Here is an 18,735-nt window from a genome sequence, read left to right as displayed (position 1 = left end):
CTTCCTTCCTCGCTCCGCGTGTCCCGCGGATCGAACCTCCGCGGCACCGGGAATCATCCGCGTGGACGAAACAAGCACCGAGGGGGTGAAAGCAGGGGAAAAAAAAAAAAAAAAAATCCACTTTCTTTTTGGGCCTTCTGAGCTGCTGTTTTTTTTTTCTTTTCTTTTTTTTTGGGCGACTAATCCCCAAATTGTGCAGCGCGCGTGCACGTCCTCTCGCGTTTGATGCTTACACCGCCGCCACGCGAGACGGCAAAATTCCCGTGAAAGACAAAAAACAAACAAACGAAACAACAAGAAAAGTGGAATTTCTTACCCTTGGCTGTCTCGAAGAAGAAAAAAAAGAAGAAGAAGAAGAAGAAGAAGAGGAGTCCGTGGCGTGCGTGCGCGTTACCGTGCGCTTAAACAAGTCCGGAGCGCTCCAGATGACGAGCGTACGTATGCGTGCGCGTGCGCGTCAGCGTGTGTGTGTGTGAGTGTGTACACTGTAACCTTGTGGCATATTTCATGTAAATAAGCCGCCTCGCCGAGAAGCGCGCGCACGTGCGAGCACACACGCTCCTCCCCTCTGACGTCTCCACCTTCTCTCCCATTAATAATTATTAATAATCATCGTCGGAGGCAAATACGACGCGCCTTTTTTTTGTTCGCGCGTGTGATTATTGTGCGGTGCCGCGCCATTTGAAAGCGCGCGCGCGCGCGCGCACTTTCGGAGGCAACTTTTGCTTTTTCTTTCGACCAAAGTGAGACGGTTGCACGTCCCCGCGCACGAGGACGCGCGCAGTTTCCAAGCTCAATAATGCAATTATGCAGACGTGCACGCGCGAGGGCCGCGATGGATGGATGGATGAATGAATGGGGGGCTTTGTGGAGGGATGATATCATGGTGATGATGGTGGGCGCCTCATGACGACCACTCTGTCTCTCTCACTTTTTCTTTTTTTTACGCAAACAACAATATCAATTGTCATAAAAACACGCACACGCACACTCGGGCCGCCGTGTGAATCCGGCGTGCACGCGCACGAGAGTCAAAACGTCGATCGGGTTGCACTCGGAAGTAGACACATAATAGGAGCGAGGAATGGGGGGGGGGGTCATTTTCATAGAAACTCTGTTTCCCCCCCACGATGGAGAAAGGGGAGTGCCCCCCCCCCCGCCCACACCCCCACCACCGCCCACAACAATGACTGGCTGAATGGTCAGTGACACTCGTATAATAGTGGATATGAAAATGAATTATCATAATAATGATAAATGTTTTGCACACTACGTGACCTCACTCTGCTTAAAAGTTTATGAGCAACTCAAAGGGTAAAATCATAATATTGGAATACAAGAGATTAAAACTCCTTTCCTTTTTTTTATTACAAGAAGTGAGATGGCTAATTCTAAACTGTAATGATTGTTTTCCGTGATATCAACAGATTAGCGCCGAAATGAATAAGTGGAAAAAATAATGCCATTCTGCCGTGTTCACTTTTAATGGGTTACTTGATTCAACAATATCTTGGTGCTTTTTCTTTGGCTTTCGGCAAGCAGTCGGTGACGATCGCTGTGCGGTAGCTGTTCCTAATAATCCGGCTAGATAGCCAAATAAAGCAAAAGCAAAAATATACAAAGTACCTGTCCAACGAGCCCGTGAAGCGGCACTGCTCAATCGAGTGTCAAACGATATTCCTTTTAAGGTAATATCTGCGATATTGTCATAGTCGCTCAGAACGCCGCCGAGATGGGCCGGCGTCCCTAATCAAGTGGCCAGTGTGTGATTTGTGTGGAGGTCGGGCAGATTCATTCATTTTTACCCTTTACCCTCCGTGCGTGTACTTTTTACTCGACTTTTAGGGAAAATGACCGAGCCCGAGTGGCGAAAAGGCCAAAAAAATTTCAAGACATGACGGACGAGCCCAACCCCGAAGAAACGCGCCACGCTGAGCTTTTAAATGGGCAGATACGAATTTCCCGGCGATGCTCGGAAATTCTTTTCTTATCCCGCCGGAGCGACAGGAGAGCGAGTGTGAAAGAGGGAGCGTCAAAAAAAGCAGCAGAGTACGTTCTGTGGGGATGATAGTGGGGTGTGTTTTTTTTTTTTTTTTTAGGGCGTGGGGGGGGGGGCATTCTTTGGCCGATTCTCCATGGATGAGCGGCGCCTTCTCGCCTCCTTTTGAAGCGCGATCGGCGATTCTTTGAGCGGATGACAAGTCGCACAAAGCGCCGGCGATGGGAACGAAGTCGGCGTGGAAACGTGACGCGATGCCACCTGATCACAACAACTCATTATTATTATTATGATGAATATTACTGGACAACATTTGGACTTTTCTATCAAGAATCTTGTGTTGTGTGAGCACACAAGCACCAACTCTAACAAAACAAGGAGTTGACTCGACTTCTTTTTTAGCTTTTTCTGTTCTTTGGTAATCAAAAGTAAGACACGGGTGAGCTTCACCAGAAAACCAGCTGGTTTCTGACCAAAAAGCAGAGAAAAAGAGCTTTTTGTGAAGATAAACTCATATTTTCTGGTTTTATGGCGCAAACTATGAAACAAAAACGTCTTTTCACGGGAAAATAATTCTTCCCAGATGCAGTAAACGTGAGTGGCTTTGTTTACACGACGTTGACACTGCCGCCATCTTTGCTCGCACCACACACTTCCGTTTACCAATCGTGACACGTGCTCCGTTTATCTCGCATATTTACATACTCGACGGATGTGTCACATTTCCAACGCGTTGGCATTTCTTTCCCTCAATCAACGTCACGGGCCGAAATTCACTTCAACTCGTTATCTTCCACTCAAAAACTGTGCTGATCTAAAATCCACAGCTACGCAATACTGCCACCTGCAGGGATCTATTCGCCATGACAGTTCCGCCCTGGAAAATCCAAACGGCCCCAGCCGAAGAACGAGTCCCTTACGCATCCGGTTCCGCCCGGCGGTTTACGTACAACACAACCTCTGACGTGCCTGTACACTACAAAAACTCATAGAAAACGTGGAAAAAAAAATGGTAAAAAAAAAAAAATTGGTTGATAGCTGAAGCGCAACACAGGGACGGCAATAAAACCTAAGAAAGTGGAAGCTTGAGATACGAGCTCCGTAGTCTGGCAGGGAACTCACATTTGACATAAAACGGAGAAGAAAAAAAGAAAAGAACAAAAATTTGGCTTCAAGCTGTTTATCTCCACTCGGACTTGTACTTTTCCTTCAAATTTAACAAAGAAAATCAAAAGCAAACCCAGCTTAGACTTTGGAAAGTCCAGTTAGCTTCATGCTAACAAAGCGTTGAGAATCCCATCAAGATGCTAACGGTTAGCATCGACAGTTGCTGTTTTAGACACTCGGGCTATCTGAACACAAATGGTGGAGCGACACACCTAGACAAAGTAACTAGATACTTTATCCTAAAAATGACAATATTACAGCATCCTGACGATTAGTAGAAGTGTTTGTTTGAGTCTTTATGCTTTTATATGCAATATCATACAGTTCTATTTTTCCTTTGTGGGGGTGGAACGGATGGAAGGCATTTCCGTTCATTTCAACGAGGAAAGACGATTTCCTGTCTCGAGTTGCCAGTGTGGTCGTGAAAGAAATTGAACTTGAATCCCGCGGCGCCATCGCCACTTTCACTTCAGTGTCCGTTTGGCTTTTTCTTTGGCTTTCTGCGGATCCCATTTGGAGTTTGAGTTTTGTGGCAAAACTTGTCAAGGGAGACGTTTTGCTTTTGTCTTTGTCCTTTTGCGTGACTCTAGATCGGGAGCATCTATGGCATTTTCGGGAAAAGTCCCGCAAATTTGCAATCGCTTTCTTCATGACGTGCGTGCATTTTCATTTTTCTCTGATTTAATATGGTTACGACTTGGAATTGTAATATTTGCTAACCCTGTGAAGACTCACGAGTGAGTCCAAAAGTTTTCCTCGCTCGGTCCGTCAAGCCCCGGCGTCTTCTTTTGACCGGCCGGCGAAGAAAAAGTCTCCCACGATAATCAGAAGATTTTAATGCAAATCACGAGAATCACAAGCGTGAGTGTCTGCGTGGCCAGAAAAAGAAGAAGAAGAAGAAGACATAAAGTCTAAAAGGAAACAGCTGACTCCAATTGATGAACAATCGTTCCGTACGGGAGGTCTAGACGGTCCGCTTTGGGATTATGATTGGATTACTTACTTTATTTTTATACTGGAATAAGTGAATGCCCACTCACACACACACAAATAAGAATAAGAATAAATCACACACATGCCACAAAGGAAGCTTAATAACTGTTTTCACATTCCAAAATCCAGTTTGATCTTCTCACTTGAAATTCGGCGGGCGCGCACAAACGGACGAGTCTCAACGAGCCGAAACCCAAAACGGGCACCAAATCGGGCCGAAAACGCCCATTTTCGCCCTCAGGTAGTTTTATATCAAAAATATTGTCAAATTCCAAACTCCAATTCCAATGAAAGCGTGCAAAATCTCACGTCAATGATTTTCAAATGCGTTTTAAGATTTCGCTACTTGATGATTTTACAGTTTTTGAGCTTCCGTTTTTGCACGCGGGAAGAGTTTGAAAACGTCACGTAAAACAGCAAAATCTGAAGCACGACACCATCACAAAAGGCTCAAATCTCCAATATCCATCCATCCATCCATCCATCCATCCATCCAGTTTCTACCGGTTTTCCGAGTGGGGTCGCGGGGGAAGTAGCTTCAAGCAGGGATACCCAGACTTCCCTTTCCCCAGCCGCTTCTTCCAGTTTTTCCGGAGGGATCCCGAGGCGTTCCCCAAGCCACCCGAGAGACGTAGTCTCTCCGGCGTGTCCTGGGTCGTCCTCGGGGTCTCTTTCCGGTGGGACGTGCCCGGAACACCTCACCGGGGACGCGTCCGGATCAGATTCCCCAGCCACCTCATCTCGTTACTCTCGATGCGGAGGAGCAACGGCTCGACTCTGAGCCCCTCCCTGATGACCGAGCTTCTCACCTTATCTCTAAGGGAGAGCCTGGACACCCTGCGGAGGAAACTCCCATATAACATGAGAATATTTCAATAGTTCCCTTCCACATTTTTCCCCACTACATATTTGGGAAACGCAAAACATGTAAAAATATCGACTTGGCGCCCTTTTCGTCGCTTCTCGGTCCAAACACTCTACGTTGAAGTGAGTTGAGGATTTTCACACCGCGCTTTGTGGCTATCTCGAGGCACTTTCAGGCCATTGTGACCCTTTTTGGAGGGTGGTGGTGGTGGTGGGGGGGGGGGGGTCAATCAAGGATGTTTTTTTCTAACCTTACACCAGTGTGCTTTAAAAAATAGAAAAGCAATGAAAACATTTAAAATTTTTGCAACAACAGAGTAAATATTGACCCACTTGTTATTAGACGTGGCGTGAATCTTATGATGTGGTTGGCGCAAGCTGCAAGGAGAAGAACTTAGCACTCTTCATTTCCTGTTTCTAGGAAAGACTCCGTGCGTGCTTGTCTATTTTTTAAGATCCGATGATTGGCGGGTGGCGGCCGAGCTGCCGTAGCCTCGAGCGAGGGAAGTAACTTGAAGCAAAGTCCAAATGTTTGCCTTGAGCCCAACTCTGAACTCGGAGAGTGAAGTCGGTTCTCGTTGTTTTAACATTTTGAACGTGTCGGTCACGCGTTATGCGTCAAGTCAGACCAAAAGCTGCTTTGACACTCCTGAAATCGTTTGTGAATCAAACTAACATCGCAAGTCAACTGGGAGATTCTGTTGAAAACATTTTCGGCGGTTTAATATTCCAATTCCAACGTGCAGCTTTTCCTACAACAGTCAAAGGGAAACCTGACAATCCTACAGACTCACAAAAACAATGTAACATTTTTTGTGCAATAATTGCACATTTGAAAGTGTTTCAGACCATCGAAACAAACCGAGAACCGAAAGAAATTTGAACCGCCAACATCGGAATTCCACCCGTCATTTGGTAAAGAAACTTTTTTTTTTTTTTTATTTGTTACATTTTTGTGTCAAGAATTTAAATTTGTTTATGGATTGTTTTCGTTAAGCGTCCTCTGTGTTGATCTAATATAGTTTTTAATTTGCTTTGATAACTGTGAGACTCATGCCAGGCCACTAGTTGGCGCTGTCACTTTCTTAAGAATAACCAGACACACACACACACAATTATCAAATGTTTGTCTCGACAAATAAGTTATTGTTGTTTTTAGTCAATGAAACAGAAGTTGACGATTATGAAAACATCTGAGTTGGAAAACAACGACGCGTATGATTTGTAGGTCATTCTAGCCAAACAAAAATCCAGCTGGAAAAAAAAAAACAAATTCAATTGATCAGAGCAGACAAACCACTAGATAGCGATGTTAGGATGTTCTAAAAAAAAATGTGTATTTTATGTCTATGTTTGCGATTTAAAGCTTCAGAAGGATGTTTTTTTTTTTTTTTTAAATTGAGGTATAAATTAGCATCATAGCGAGAACGTCATTACACAATTGTATCCTTTCAAATATTCATATTTCAAGGTTCCAAACGTCATTTCAAACTAAAAAAAAAATAAAATAAAAATGAGGTTTTATTCAGTTAAATATGAGGCGGTTTCGTCGGCCTGTAAATTTGAGGAAATTTCAAGGTTGTAATAACCATGCCAGGCCACTAGTTGGCAATGTGGAAACCTCTCAAAAATGTAAAATCCCGTCTCTATCAACAAACTCTTCTACAATTAAAAGAAAACAATTTGTATACGTTTAAAGGACAACATCGGATACTTGCCAGGAGTCGCTATGACGCGCGCGCCCGGCTACGAGCTGACAATGTCACCAAAAACATTGATTTTTGATGTTTATTGCAGCAAAGATCCGCGGCGGCGGCGTAGCGGGCGGCCGCCGCCTCGTTCTTCCGACAGAGTCGACTTTCTCGGGCCGGTCTCGGCACCGTCATATTTTACTATTAGCTATCAATTGGTTGCTAATGGCGCTAACAAGGCAGCTAGCTGGCCAGCGACAGCGCGCTAACGGCCTCGCGGGGAGCATTAAGGAGGCCGGCTGATGCTGCGGGCCGCTAACGACCTACAGGCACCGGCTAATGGCGCTAAATGACCTCCTCGGTGGCTATTAGCACATAATTACAACCTGGAGACCCGCGCCGACCTCCGCTGGACGCGCGCGATTATTCCTGCCTTCCTGTGGCCTTTCCGTGCGGCCGCGTCCCGCAGCGGCCGCGTCCCGCGGGATGACGGCGACTCCCCGCTGGCGAGACGGCCGCCGAGATTCATCGACTGCATGCTTAAAAATGTTTTTAAAAAATCCTTTGTGCGAGGAGTTTGTCACCCACATCATACGATAAGAGATGTGACTGTGTCAGCTGAATACTACATACACCATTTTTATAAATTTTTTAGCACTTTTCTCAAGATTTTTACTGTTCCAGCCATAAAATGTGATATTTGATGGGCTCGTTCTTGCTTTTGAAGACTACAAAACATTGAAATCTCTAAGCAAACGCTTTGATCGCTCATTTTGAGGTTCTTAAAAGTCCAAAGTTATTTTTTCAACTTGTACAAAAAGATGTTCTGTTGGTACTGCATATCTATAAATTAATCGATGTAATACGTTCGAGTAGTGACTGACCGCAGAAGACCGCGACATGTTTTTTTTTTTTTTTTGTGGATCGGAATTTTCCTAGGTACCAATTTTTCAAATTGACAAAAAATCCCGGATATATGGAAAACGTTCAAGCTGATTATTAACTTGGTTTTTGAGGACTTTATTTTGTAAATCTGACAAAAAACAAACTTCTAATCGTAAAACAAAAATATTTGTGACTGATATAGTTTCACTGCAAGGCCTGTAGGTGGCAGTCAAGGGCAACACAAAATGGAAAAAAAAAAAAAAAGTTCAATTAAGTTTTCACTATGCAGGAATTTGTCACCAAAACTTCTCTGGCTCACGATGGATAAAGTATTTTGGTTTCACTGTTTTCGACTAATAAACAAACGAAGAAAACAACACAAATGCTCACATTTTAAACACAAAAGTACGTTTTGAATCGCAAGGGATGTTATTTTGTTTTCCGAGAGCGACGCGCAAAGTCAACCTGAAAGCGCAACACCGGAATTCCGAACCCGAGATTTCCCGTCTGGCCGAATGACAAAAGTTAAAAAAAAAACAACAACAAAAAAAAAACCACTATTTGCGTGTCTGCTTGGGTAAAGTTGAACGAGTGGAAGTCACAAAAGACGTCGAGCCGTCTCGCGTAACGCCGCGACAAAAAAGCGGCGCTTTACAACGTTGCAACTCGCACGCCGACGACAACATGCGCAAAGGGCAACATAGTAGCCCAGTGTGTTGCTTTTTATTGGCCGCGAGTCGTCAAGGACGAACGGGCGGGCGCTGGCAAAATGACGCAAGATGCGCAGCGATCACAAACGGTGATGTCATCGGACGACTCAATTGCGGAATTCAAGTCCAAACGGGAGGCGACGCGTTTGTTCCGAGGCGGGATGGCCTGGAAAGAGCGAGGCTGCAAACGGCGAGCGCTTGAGCCGAGGCAGCCCACACTGAACCCCCCACCCAAGAAATATGCCACGCGCTGGAACTTTGGATTTTTGGACCACTTTTGTTTTTTTTTTTTTTGATTCACGGGAAGATTTTCCAGACAAAAAAATACGGCTGTGCTATGCACGCCACCCCCGCCGGCCCCCCTTATCGTGGCAAATCTGCCCGGAACGTTCTGAACCCTTTTCTGGAACAACTCCAAGTTATTGGCACAGATACGTGGATGACAGAAGATGGTCAGGAAGTACAAACCTTCCACGGGGACGCGTGAGGATGTGAAAAACGAGGAGCTGCCGTTTTCGGACTGTGTGAGGTCCACGCTGGAGACGACAGGGGCCTTGACGGAAAAACCAACACACGCTGACCAATTATTAGTTTTTGACCCGCAGCGCCCTCAGAAACACAAACCGACAGCACAGAGCTGATAATGTTCCGAGCGGTCTACAGGTCGCAAAGACGCACCAGGGAGCTCCAGTTGCTAACTTTGTGGAAAGTGCATCCAGGTCCAGTAGCGACGTCGGCAAGGTGGATGAGAAAGAAAAGGGGGACAGAAGCCACAATATTGTCATTCCGGGCGGATCGGGTCAGTCTGACGTTACCCGGACGGGTTCTCAACCAACACAACATTCTGGTAGACTTCGAGCTTGGCAAAGGCCGGACGGTGCGCGTGCAGAAAAGCCAAAAGTGTCTGCACGCGCGAGAGAACGAGAGCGACCCGCCCAGCAAACGCACGGCACACCGCAGACCGGCAAAGTCCTCACGTCGAGACTCGGCTGTCGTCTACCGGCACCTCCAAGTGAACCGAACAACAATTTACAGTCCGCAGGACGGACGAGCTCCATTTAGACACAAGTAGTGCTTTGCTATGATTTTTTTTTTTATTTTGCGGCCAAAGAACTATGTTGAAGTGAGTTGAGAGGATTCATTTAGATAATTGCAGAGCTTTGCTACCATCTTGAGACCATGGAAGTGTGTTGAATTGACTCGGGGAACCTCATTGAGAGAAAAGTAGCGCTTTGCCGAGCCCCACTTGAAAGGCCGGCTTGTCTTACGGCACGCAGCCGGGACGGAGGTGAGAAAAGGAAGCGCGCTAAAACCTCGCCGACTTCACAGAAGAGAGCGCACAACTTTCAAGTACAAGTCAACATTTTTTACATTTATTTGCAACAATTTTGGGTGTCTTTTGGCCAGGGGGGGGGAAAAAAGGGCTTCAGCTCACCTTCACCTCCACTTTTTAGACCGTTAAAACCTTCCAAAAGTTTAAATGTGAACGTATCCTAAGTGACAGAAACCTGAACTCCACGTGGGAAATTCACTACATGGGATTTAAAAAGAAACAAAAATAAACAGGAAACCATTGTAACTGTTTTAATCCTTAATTGAGTGATTCTTTCATACACCACAAGAGGGAGCGCATGTACAACCAAAAATTGAGAATCGCCAAGTTGGATCAAACATTTTGGAACTTGATTGGACGCTCCAAAGTTACTAAATATGTCCACTTTAATAAGCCTGCTAGCACCACTTTTACATGACAGTAGTACCTCGGTTTTCGAACGTCTCCGTTTACGTACAAATCGGTTTTCGGGCGAAAATTTCGAGATTTTTTTTTTTTTTTGCTTTAGTTTTCGAGCGAAAATCGGGATTCAAACGCGCCGACCAGCTGACCCACGGCGATTTGTTATTGTCAATTCGAACGCACCCCTGAAAAAAACAAACGTAACGCGCAACCAGTTGACCGACGCACTCCTCTGCGCGCGGACGTGTCCCGGTACTGACTTCTTGTGACCCCCCCGATTATGACTCCAAAGAAGGCAAGTGGAACTGCTGGTGCTGAAAAAAGGAAAGTGGCGCGCAAAACCGTCGACTTCAAGAAGGATTTGATAGCCGAGTACGAATCTGGTGTGCGTGTTTCTGAGCTATCGAAGAAGTACGGCATGGCGAAATCGACGACGTTTTGAAACATAAAGACGCCCTCAAAGCAAGTCACGTTGCTCAAGGAGCAAGCAGAGGCCACAGATCTTGGAGGAAGTCCAAAAGTTGCTTCTTATTTTCATAAAACGAGAAGCAGTTAGCTGGGGATCGTCTTGGCGAGGAAGGGATTTGCGCCAAAGCGAGAAATCTGGACTCCTCGCCTAGCATACTCAACGACTAAAGGCGAAACATAAACGGATTTCTTAAATGATTTCATTATGTAAAGTGTATTTCTACTATGCAGTTTATTATCAGGAAAAGCTAAAAAAAAAAAATTTCTTATCCCAGACCCACCCGCGTGGCTTTTCTCCGGGTGGGCGCTCCGCTTTCCTCCCGCATCCCAAAAACGTGCAACATTATTTGGACACTCTAAATTGCCCGTAGGTGTGATTGCGAGTGCGGCTGTTTGTCTCGACGTGCCCTGCGACTGGCCGGCGACCAGTTCAGGGTGTACCCCGCCTCCTGCCCGTTGACAACTGGGATAGGCTCCAGCGCTCCCGCGACCCTTGTGAGGATAAGTGGCTGAGAAAATGGATGGAATGGATGGATACTTGGTTTGTGAAAAATTACAAACAAAATGGAAATTGATGCAACAGTACAGTTAAATATTCTAAAATATGCCCTCAAATATTAAACAAATAAACTAGTAGAATAAAAATCAATTAATGAGGTAATGGGGGAAAAAATAAAATTAAAAAAAATTTAAAAGACAGACTAAATCAAATTTTTAAATTACAAATAAGTGAAAAAAAAAAAATATATATATATATATCATAAATAATTCAAATCTGGAATCTAAATCATTTTTAATAGTCAGAATAAAGTAAATTCAATGCCATTTTTTGTGCTATGAGAAAATACCTGGAGCTTGAAGTTGTATGAAAGTCCGTGCACATTGAAAAGAAATGTCTTCTAAATTTGACTCAAAGAGAAACGTATTGTTAACGCCCTTTCCAAATTTGCAGTGTAAAAGTAAATAAGTTTCTTTCGGCTTGTCCCTTTCGGGGTCGCCACAGCGTGTCATCTCAGATGAACGCACTTATATGTTTGGCACAATTTTCACGCCGGATGCCCTTCCCGACGCAACCCTTCTCAGGGTATGATCAGGAAAAGCTAAAAAATAAAACTTTAAAAATATTTTTTTAAGCTCGGAACGCATTATTTCATTTTCCATTCATTGTAATGGGAAAACGCGCTCCGGTTTTCGAACGTTTCACTTTTGAACTGGTCTTCTGGGAGCACCACTGTATTTTTAAAAATGTGAACGCTTGATAGATTACAATTTAAACAAAAAAAAAAAAAACAACAAAATGTATTGTAATTGCAATTTGCCTTGCAGGTTCAACGCGTGTCTATAAAGTTGGACATTCATCCACTGACGCATTTAGACAAGTGAAAAGCGACGACGGAAACCCAAGCGAGACAGAAAGGAGTAATGCGTGGCGACTCGGCGAGCGGCTGATATCAAATTCACAGCGGGCGAGGATTTTATGAGGTGCAAACAAAAGACAACCAAAAAGGGGGGGAAAAGATGACAGGCTAGTAAAAAAAAAAAAAAACATGACAGCAAAAAAAATAATAAAAAAGTACGAAAACAGGAGGGGATGATGAGTGGAGCCACTCAAGGTCGGCGCGCTCGGAAATTGTCGGAACGTTTCCAAGTGGACGCGTCAAGGACGAATTAAAGCTGGTTGTCACTTTAAATCATAGATAGATTAAAAAAAAAAAAAATGGAATAACACGAGAACTGCTCCTTTTTGGTCAAGTGGACGAAAAACGGTTGCAGGCCGTTTCACGCAACGCTTCCTGAATATCGGCGGGTCAAGACACAATTTCACAGCAAAAAATGTTATCGTATGCTTTAGTGGGACTTTTTGGTTGTTAAAATACACAACCCTCCTTGGCCGGTGCCTTGCTCGTAGGTACATGCTGCCGCTCCGCACGCGTTCAAGCTCGCAGCTGAGTCTGCGCGGTGCCATCGACGCTAATTTGAGCCAACGCGTGGGCGCGCTTCGGCGTTCGGACGGGAAATAACGACACTTTGGCCTTCATTTGGAAACGTGTGAGCACGAGTCTGCTTTTCCTTTCTCCAAAGTGAGGTCAGACAATAGTCTAAAAATTTTATAGCATTAAAAAGAGGTGAGAAAAGGGGCTCAAAAATAAAGTGTCTCCGTCTAAATGTTGGATTTTTACCAATCGTGTGACGTACGCTCCCAAGAAACGGCGCTTCACTGTGAGCCACTTTCGCCTTTTCTACTCCAAGTGGTCAAACGGGGGGAGAAGAAGAAGAAAAAGGGAACGAACGAGAGGAAAAGCAGAGAGAAGAGCAAGCGGCCAGATGTGGACAGAGAAGCGTCTCGGACTCAGCGTGAGCCAATTATTATGCGCAAGGCGGCCAAAAATAGTCTCTGGTTAGGATGCTGTCTTGTTGATTTTTTTTTTTTTTTTTTTTTGGGGGGGGGGGGCAGAGTGTGCCAAATGCAGCTGTGGATGTAAACACACACACGCACACATGTAACGTCACACTGACTTATGGACTTGAACATGAAAAAAGCAAAATAAAAAAAAAAAAAAAAAAAGACTAATTTATGATTACGCAAAACAAATGAAGTTGAATTACTTAAGACGGCAGTATGGTGGATCCGCTGGAAAGCGTTGGCCTCACAGTTCTGAGGTCCCGGGTTCAATCCCAGACCGGCGTGTGTGGAGTTTGCATGTTGTCCCCCGTCCCTGGGTGGCTTTTCTCCGGGTGGGCCCTCCGGTTTCCTCCCGCATCCCAAAAACGTGCGACAATTAATTGGAGACTCTAAATTGCGAGTGCGGCTGTTTGTCTCGACGTGCCCTGCGATTGGTCGGCGACCAGTTAAGGGTGTACCCCGCCCCCTGCCCGATGACAGCCGGGATAGGCTCCTTGTGAGGATAAGCGGCTGAGAAAATGGATGGATACTTAACTCGAGAAAAATGACAAACACAATGGAAATTGATGCAACAGTACAGTAAAATATTCTAAAATATGCCCTCAAATATTAAAAAAAATAGAGTAAAATCAATTATAGAAGAAATGAGGAAAAAAAACTATTTTTTTTAAATACTAAAAGATGCCCTCGAATATTAAAAAAATAGAGTAAAAATCAATTATTGAAGAAATGAGGAAAAAAAATTAAATACTAAAAGATGCCCTCAAATATTAAAAAAATAGAGTAAAATCAATTATTGAAGAAATGGAAAAAAAAAACAAATTTAAAAAACTAAATAAAATTAAAAGAAAATACTAAAATGGTTAGGAACTGAAAAAATATATAAAATAACGACCAAAAATGTCAATCTAGAATCCAAGTAATCATTTAATATCAGAACAAAGTGAATTCAGAGCCATTTTTTGTGCATAAACGAAAAATGTTTGGAGCTTCAAATTGTATTAAAGTCTCTGGGCCACAGAAAAGAAATTTGACTCAAAGAGAAACGTATCGTTAACAGCCCTTCCAAATTCCCAAATGGATGACACGTCGGCTCGCTTTGTCCTGACACGTAACTGCATGTTCAAGCTGCCGAAATGTACCCGCCACCGGTGGCCGGAATGCATCCCAGTGACAACGAGGCGCTCGCACCAAAACGGCCATGCCGGTGCGACGGCCTGGTCCACGTGCTGGCTGTCACGCCAGACATCAGAAAAGAAAAACAAAAGAAACATTTTCCCCTCCCTCACTCTTTCCCATTTCTCAGCGTGACATGCACGCACTTGCGGCCGACAATGAGGCGCTCTAAAGCGGAGCCCCGGTCGTTGGATGCGATGTTGGACTTTCAAGAAGTTAAGTCAATAAAAATCTGCTCTACTGTCTTCCTCCGGATGTCGAGCGCACACTCATGGCCGACAACGGGACACTCTAAAGCAGGCACGTCAGCGGTTTTTTTTTCCGAACGGAAGATGCATTTCTCGCTAGCTAGCTAACTGCACGCGGCTTTTGCCCCCAGGATGACCCCTGATGCCAACGACGGTTCTCAACTTTTTATATAGTGGGGGAGGAGGTGGCCCATGCTTAAGGTTGAGGTGCGTCACGCTATCTCGCCACAATTCACCGTGACGTAGTTCTCGGTCTTGAAACACATCTCGTGAACTTAGGAGCAAATTCACTTTGCAACGTGCACATTCTCCACAGAATTGTCTTGAAACTACTACAAATATCCTCAGCGCGCGGACGTCGTCGACCCTTTCGGCGGGCCGCTTGATTTTTGGGACTGGAAATTCATTTGTGCTAATTTCCTGCGCGCGCACACAAAGTCCATGAGGCACAAATGCGAGCGGCGGGAAGCGAGAGAGCGCGAGCCACCGAAATTGAACTCGCACATCATCCATTTTCCGCAGATGGCCGCAGAGCCTCGGACGCACTTAATCAAGGAAAGGGCACACCTCCCGGTCTCCATTCCTTTCTAATGGCATTCCGGCGCTCAAGTAAGATTTACGCATCCCTTAATGTGCCCCGGTCCTCTGCATAAAAGTATATACAAAGGTTAATATTGCAATAATATGTTCCTGGAGGGCATTGTAATCATTATCTCTCTGCTGGTATCAATTAGAAGCACTTTACTGCAGGTAATGACTAAGATTCCGCTACAAAATGACATTATTATTATTATGCTCATCTGTAATTCCGGACTGGATACACAAGACGAGGAAGGCAGGGAGGGACCAAAAAAAAAAAAAAGGGGGGGGGGGGGGTTGTGGGGGGGGGGGGGGAAGAAAAGCACAAGTTCAACAAAAGGTGGCCTTAAAAAGTGAGAACGGGCCAGGAAGGAAACTCGTTGTGTGTGTGCGTGCATTTCAAAGGGGCAAATAATAATAATACACAAATAAAAATGTGCTTCCTCTCATTCATGTGCGTGTCCCACTTTCAAGTCGCAAGTCTAAAGTTGCTCAAGTTTGCGGGCGGTGGGTGACCTCGGCTCATTTTGGCGGCGGCGCTAACAAGCATCACAAAGGTGAATAAATGAGGTATTACAAAAAAAAATTAAATAAAAATAACGGGGAACACCGCACAACGTCGGATTTAATAAGCGCACACAAACGAGCGCGCCGGGCGTCCTTATTTAATTGGCCCTCGCCGACATCCGTCACAGGGTTGCCGTGGTGCTGACCTTTCGACGGGGGGGGGCAATTCATAACCAGGAAGTGGCGTCCGTGCCGTCGAAACATCCCCGCGCGCTAATGTTAGCACGGGGCGCACGTTCCGATCTCCGTTTGGCCGCGACCCGCTGGCTCGTTTTCCTCCATCTTGTCTACTTTGAACGTGTGATTTAAAGGCGGAACGCCGGCTGCAATTTACATTTCAACAGCTGAGTTGATTCCAAAAAAAGATGCGGTTGACATTGAATTTGCATCGTTGCAAAAAAAAAATTCAAATCCCTTTTCTGCTGCTCCTGCACAACTTTTTCTGCGGTGAAATAAAAGAATCGTGCCTTTCCTCCGGTACTTTTGCTGCTTCGATCATGTCAGAAGACACAATTGAGGAAAAATGAGTAAAAATGGTGGACAACGGCCGGCGTTGTGGGGAACTCCGCTCGGCCAGTTTGTCCCAAAAGAGTCTCCGCAGCGTCCGACTTTGGCCTCTCTGTCAAATCCATCAGCAACACGAAGCTTCATTCACAAATTGTGAAATGAACGCGGTTCACCTCATCTCGGTGGGTTTCGGACTCGCGACGGATGAAGTTTGATATTTTGGTTGTTGTGTCTCCATCTTTCAATTGCAAACCTTGCATGCCGCCAACTTCTTGCTTTTCAAAAACGTACATTTTTATGATTTTCCCCTTTTTCCAGATTCAACTCTGCGCGCAAAATTCAAGTCGTAAAACTGGAACCTTGACTCGAATCCCCCCCACCTGCGCTTCGAGTGTTCCATAAGAATAAAAAAAAAAAAAAGCGGAGCCTCCGGAGTGATGAACGTAAAGTTAATTTGTACAAGAGGCCCAGGTTAGCGCGCCTTCCTCCAGGCAAAAAGGCAGGAACGTAAGAGAAATGGAAATCCACCCAAAGGGATTAGATTTTAAATAGATATCAGCCCATATATGAAGGCAAGGCGCCGCGGAGGTGTAATTTGGAGTGCGTAATGAAGGAAGAAAGGCGCTATAGGTTAATCCGATCGAGGGGGACGGCGGGCCCGGGAGCCGCGAGACCGTCTCTCCCCGGCCGCCGAGCTCCGCCGCTCGCCCTCCGAGAGGTAATGAAAGCTGGAGAGGTGAAGGGGAGCGAGCGCCCCGGGAGGCGCTGCGCCACCAAGGGAAAACCTGGAGAAAAGTGGGTCTCCTGCACTAACCTCATTACGCGCAGGAGAAAAGACACTCGAGTGTGTCAACGCAGATACCGATGGCGACGTCATGGGAGATATTTCATCCACGACTTTGCTGATACTCACTTCGTGGACACAGGGATGAGAATGCCAGGTGAGAAAAAAAAAATAAAAGTCTGAAAAGTAGCCGGGGGCCTGGGGGCCGCAGGTCCTCAGCGGGGTGCAGGGGCAGCGCCCCGTTGGGGGCCCGGGGGGGGGGGGGGGGGGGGGGGGCGAAGCTAAGCGATTTGAGCAATTTGTTAGCCCCAAAACCATTCATTTCAACACTGAATTTAACTGTATTTGTGTGTGTGTGTGTGTGTGGGGGGGGGGGGATGTCCCTCGTTTGGTGCTCTACCAGTCCAGCAAAAATTGAAAGATCACTTTCATTTCTTCAATGCTTGAATTATTGTACTTATTTGAAGCACATTACATATAAGAGTTTCACCATTTGCCAAACTTCTCTTTCACTGTTTAATATGGATACACCATTATATTCTCTTTTTGATATGCAGTCAGTTATTCATAGAATTAGTATAGTGTAGTTATAGAAGTTTTTAGCACAATAGGAATAAAAATGACCTTACCACATATGTGCTGCAGGCTGCTTTATCCGTATTTCTCTTCAAGAACGTAATCAATTCAAAGTTTTTAGTATTTCAATGAATAGTTGATATACATTCATTTTGGTCCGATCAGCGGAAAATTCTCATCCCTGGAGACATCACGTGGATGATACGGGCGGTCCCGAGGGTGTACCGATGACTCGGATTGTATTGATGACACCGTATTGAGAAAAAACTGATACTGGCGATACCGATGCAATCCTTGACCACTGACAATAGCGTGCTGATAGTATCAATGACACTGACGATTCGCAGACGAAGAATGTGCGTGATACCGTTGAAAGAGACGATACTGATGACGCTGAGTACCGTAAATCCCGGCCGACAGAGCGCACCTGGTTCTAAGCCTCAGCCAGTACATTTGGAAAGGAAATACCATTTGGTACATACAGCAGCGTAAAAGCCGCAAGTGCCCACATTGAAACCCACATTCAAACATGAGATATTTACAAAGAAAGACGGAACACCAAGAGTTTAATGCTAGCGCCACCGGGTTAATGCTAGTGCCACCGCGCGCTAATGGTAATGCTAGCGCCGCCACGCGCACTAACGCAGGCGCTACTCCGCTAACAGGGCCAGTTCACCAAAAAAAAAAAAAAAAAAAACCTGATAAAAATCACAGAGACACGGCAGTAACACGCTAGTGCAGCGCTAACAGGGAAGGACAGGTAAAAGTCACTTCCTCGGCACATATATTCCACCGGTCTGACTCTTCCCTTTTCAACTCGAGTGGCCATTAGAAAAAAATTACACAAATTAGCCGCATCACCGCATGTACCGCAGGGTTGAAAGCGTGTGGAAAAAAGTCACGGCTCATAGGCCAGAAATGACGCTATATGGATAATACGGCTGATATTTGCCGGAAAACGTCACCGCCGCAAAAGAGCTGAAACTTTTGTTTGTCTTTTGTGTGGTCAGGTGACGCGAGCGCCCTCTCCCCGCGCTGCCGCCGCTGGTTGGGCCTTTTGGGATTGTTAGTCTTAGGAGAGAGATGAAATGCAAACCATCCATGCATCCATCCATCCATCCATTATCTACCGCTTTTCCGGGTCAGTTCGCGCGGGAAGTAGCTTCAGCGGGGATACCCAGACTTCCCTTTGCTCAGCCACTTCTTTCCAGGTCTTCCGGAGGGATCCCGAGGCGTTCCCAACCTTGCCGAGAGACCGTGTCTCTCCAGGGTGTCCCTGGGTCGTCCTCGGGGTCTCTTTCCGGTGGGACGTGCCCGGAACACCTCCCCGGGAAGGCCTTCCGGATCAGATGCCCCAGCCACCTCATCTGGCTCCTCGACAC

General features: G+C 45.6%; 1 protein-coding gene across 6 annotated transcripts in view; it reads right to left on the bottom strand.

Moving 5' to 3' along the window:
* Positions 1-18,735, bottom strand: part of znf536 (zinc finger protein 536) — a 402,786-nt gene that overhangs the window by 254,081 nt on the left and 129,970 nt on the right. Inside the window, exon 1 of one of the 6 annotated variants that reach the window (XM_061813498.1) lies at positions 317-613. The exons of the other annotated variants lie outside the window; for them this stretch is intronic. The gene's annotated coding sequence lies outside the window, so the exon portion shown is untranslated. Of the gene's footprint in view, positions 1-316; positions 614-18,735 lie in introns of those variants that run through there. 6 annotated transcript variants of the gene reach the window in all.

Source organism: Syngnathoides biaculeatus, chromosome 3 (genome assembly GCF_019802595.1).
Source record: "Syngnathoides biaculeatus isolate LvHL_M chromosome 3, ASM1980259v1, whole genome shotgun sequence".
In the NCBI taxonomy this organism is placed as follows: domain Eukaryota; kingdom Metazoa; phylum Chordata; class Actinopteri; order Syngnathiformes; family Syngnathidae; genus Syngnathoides; species Syngnathoides biaculeatus.
The sequence above is the reverse complement of the archived record's forward strand: the minus strand, read 5'-3'. Positions and strand labels throughout refer to the sequence as shown.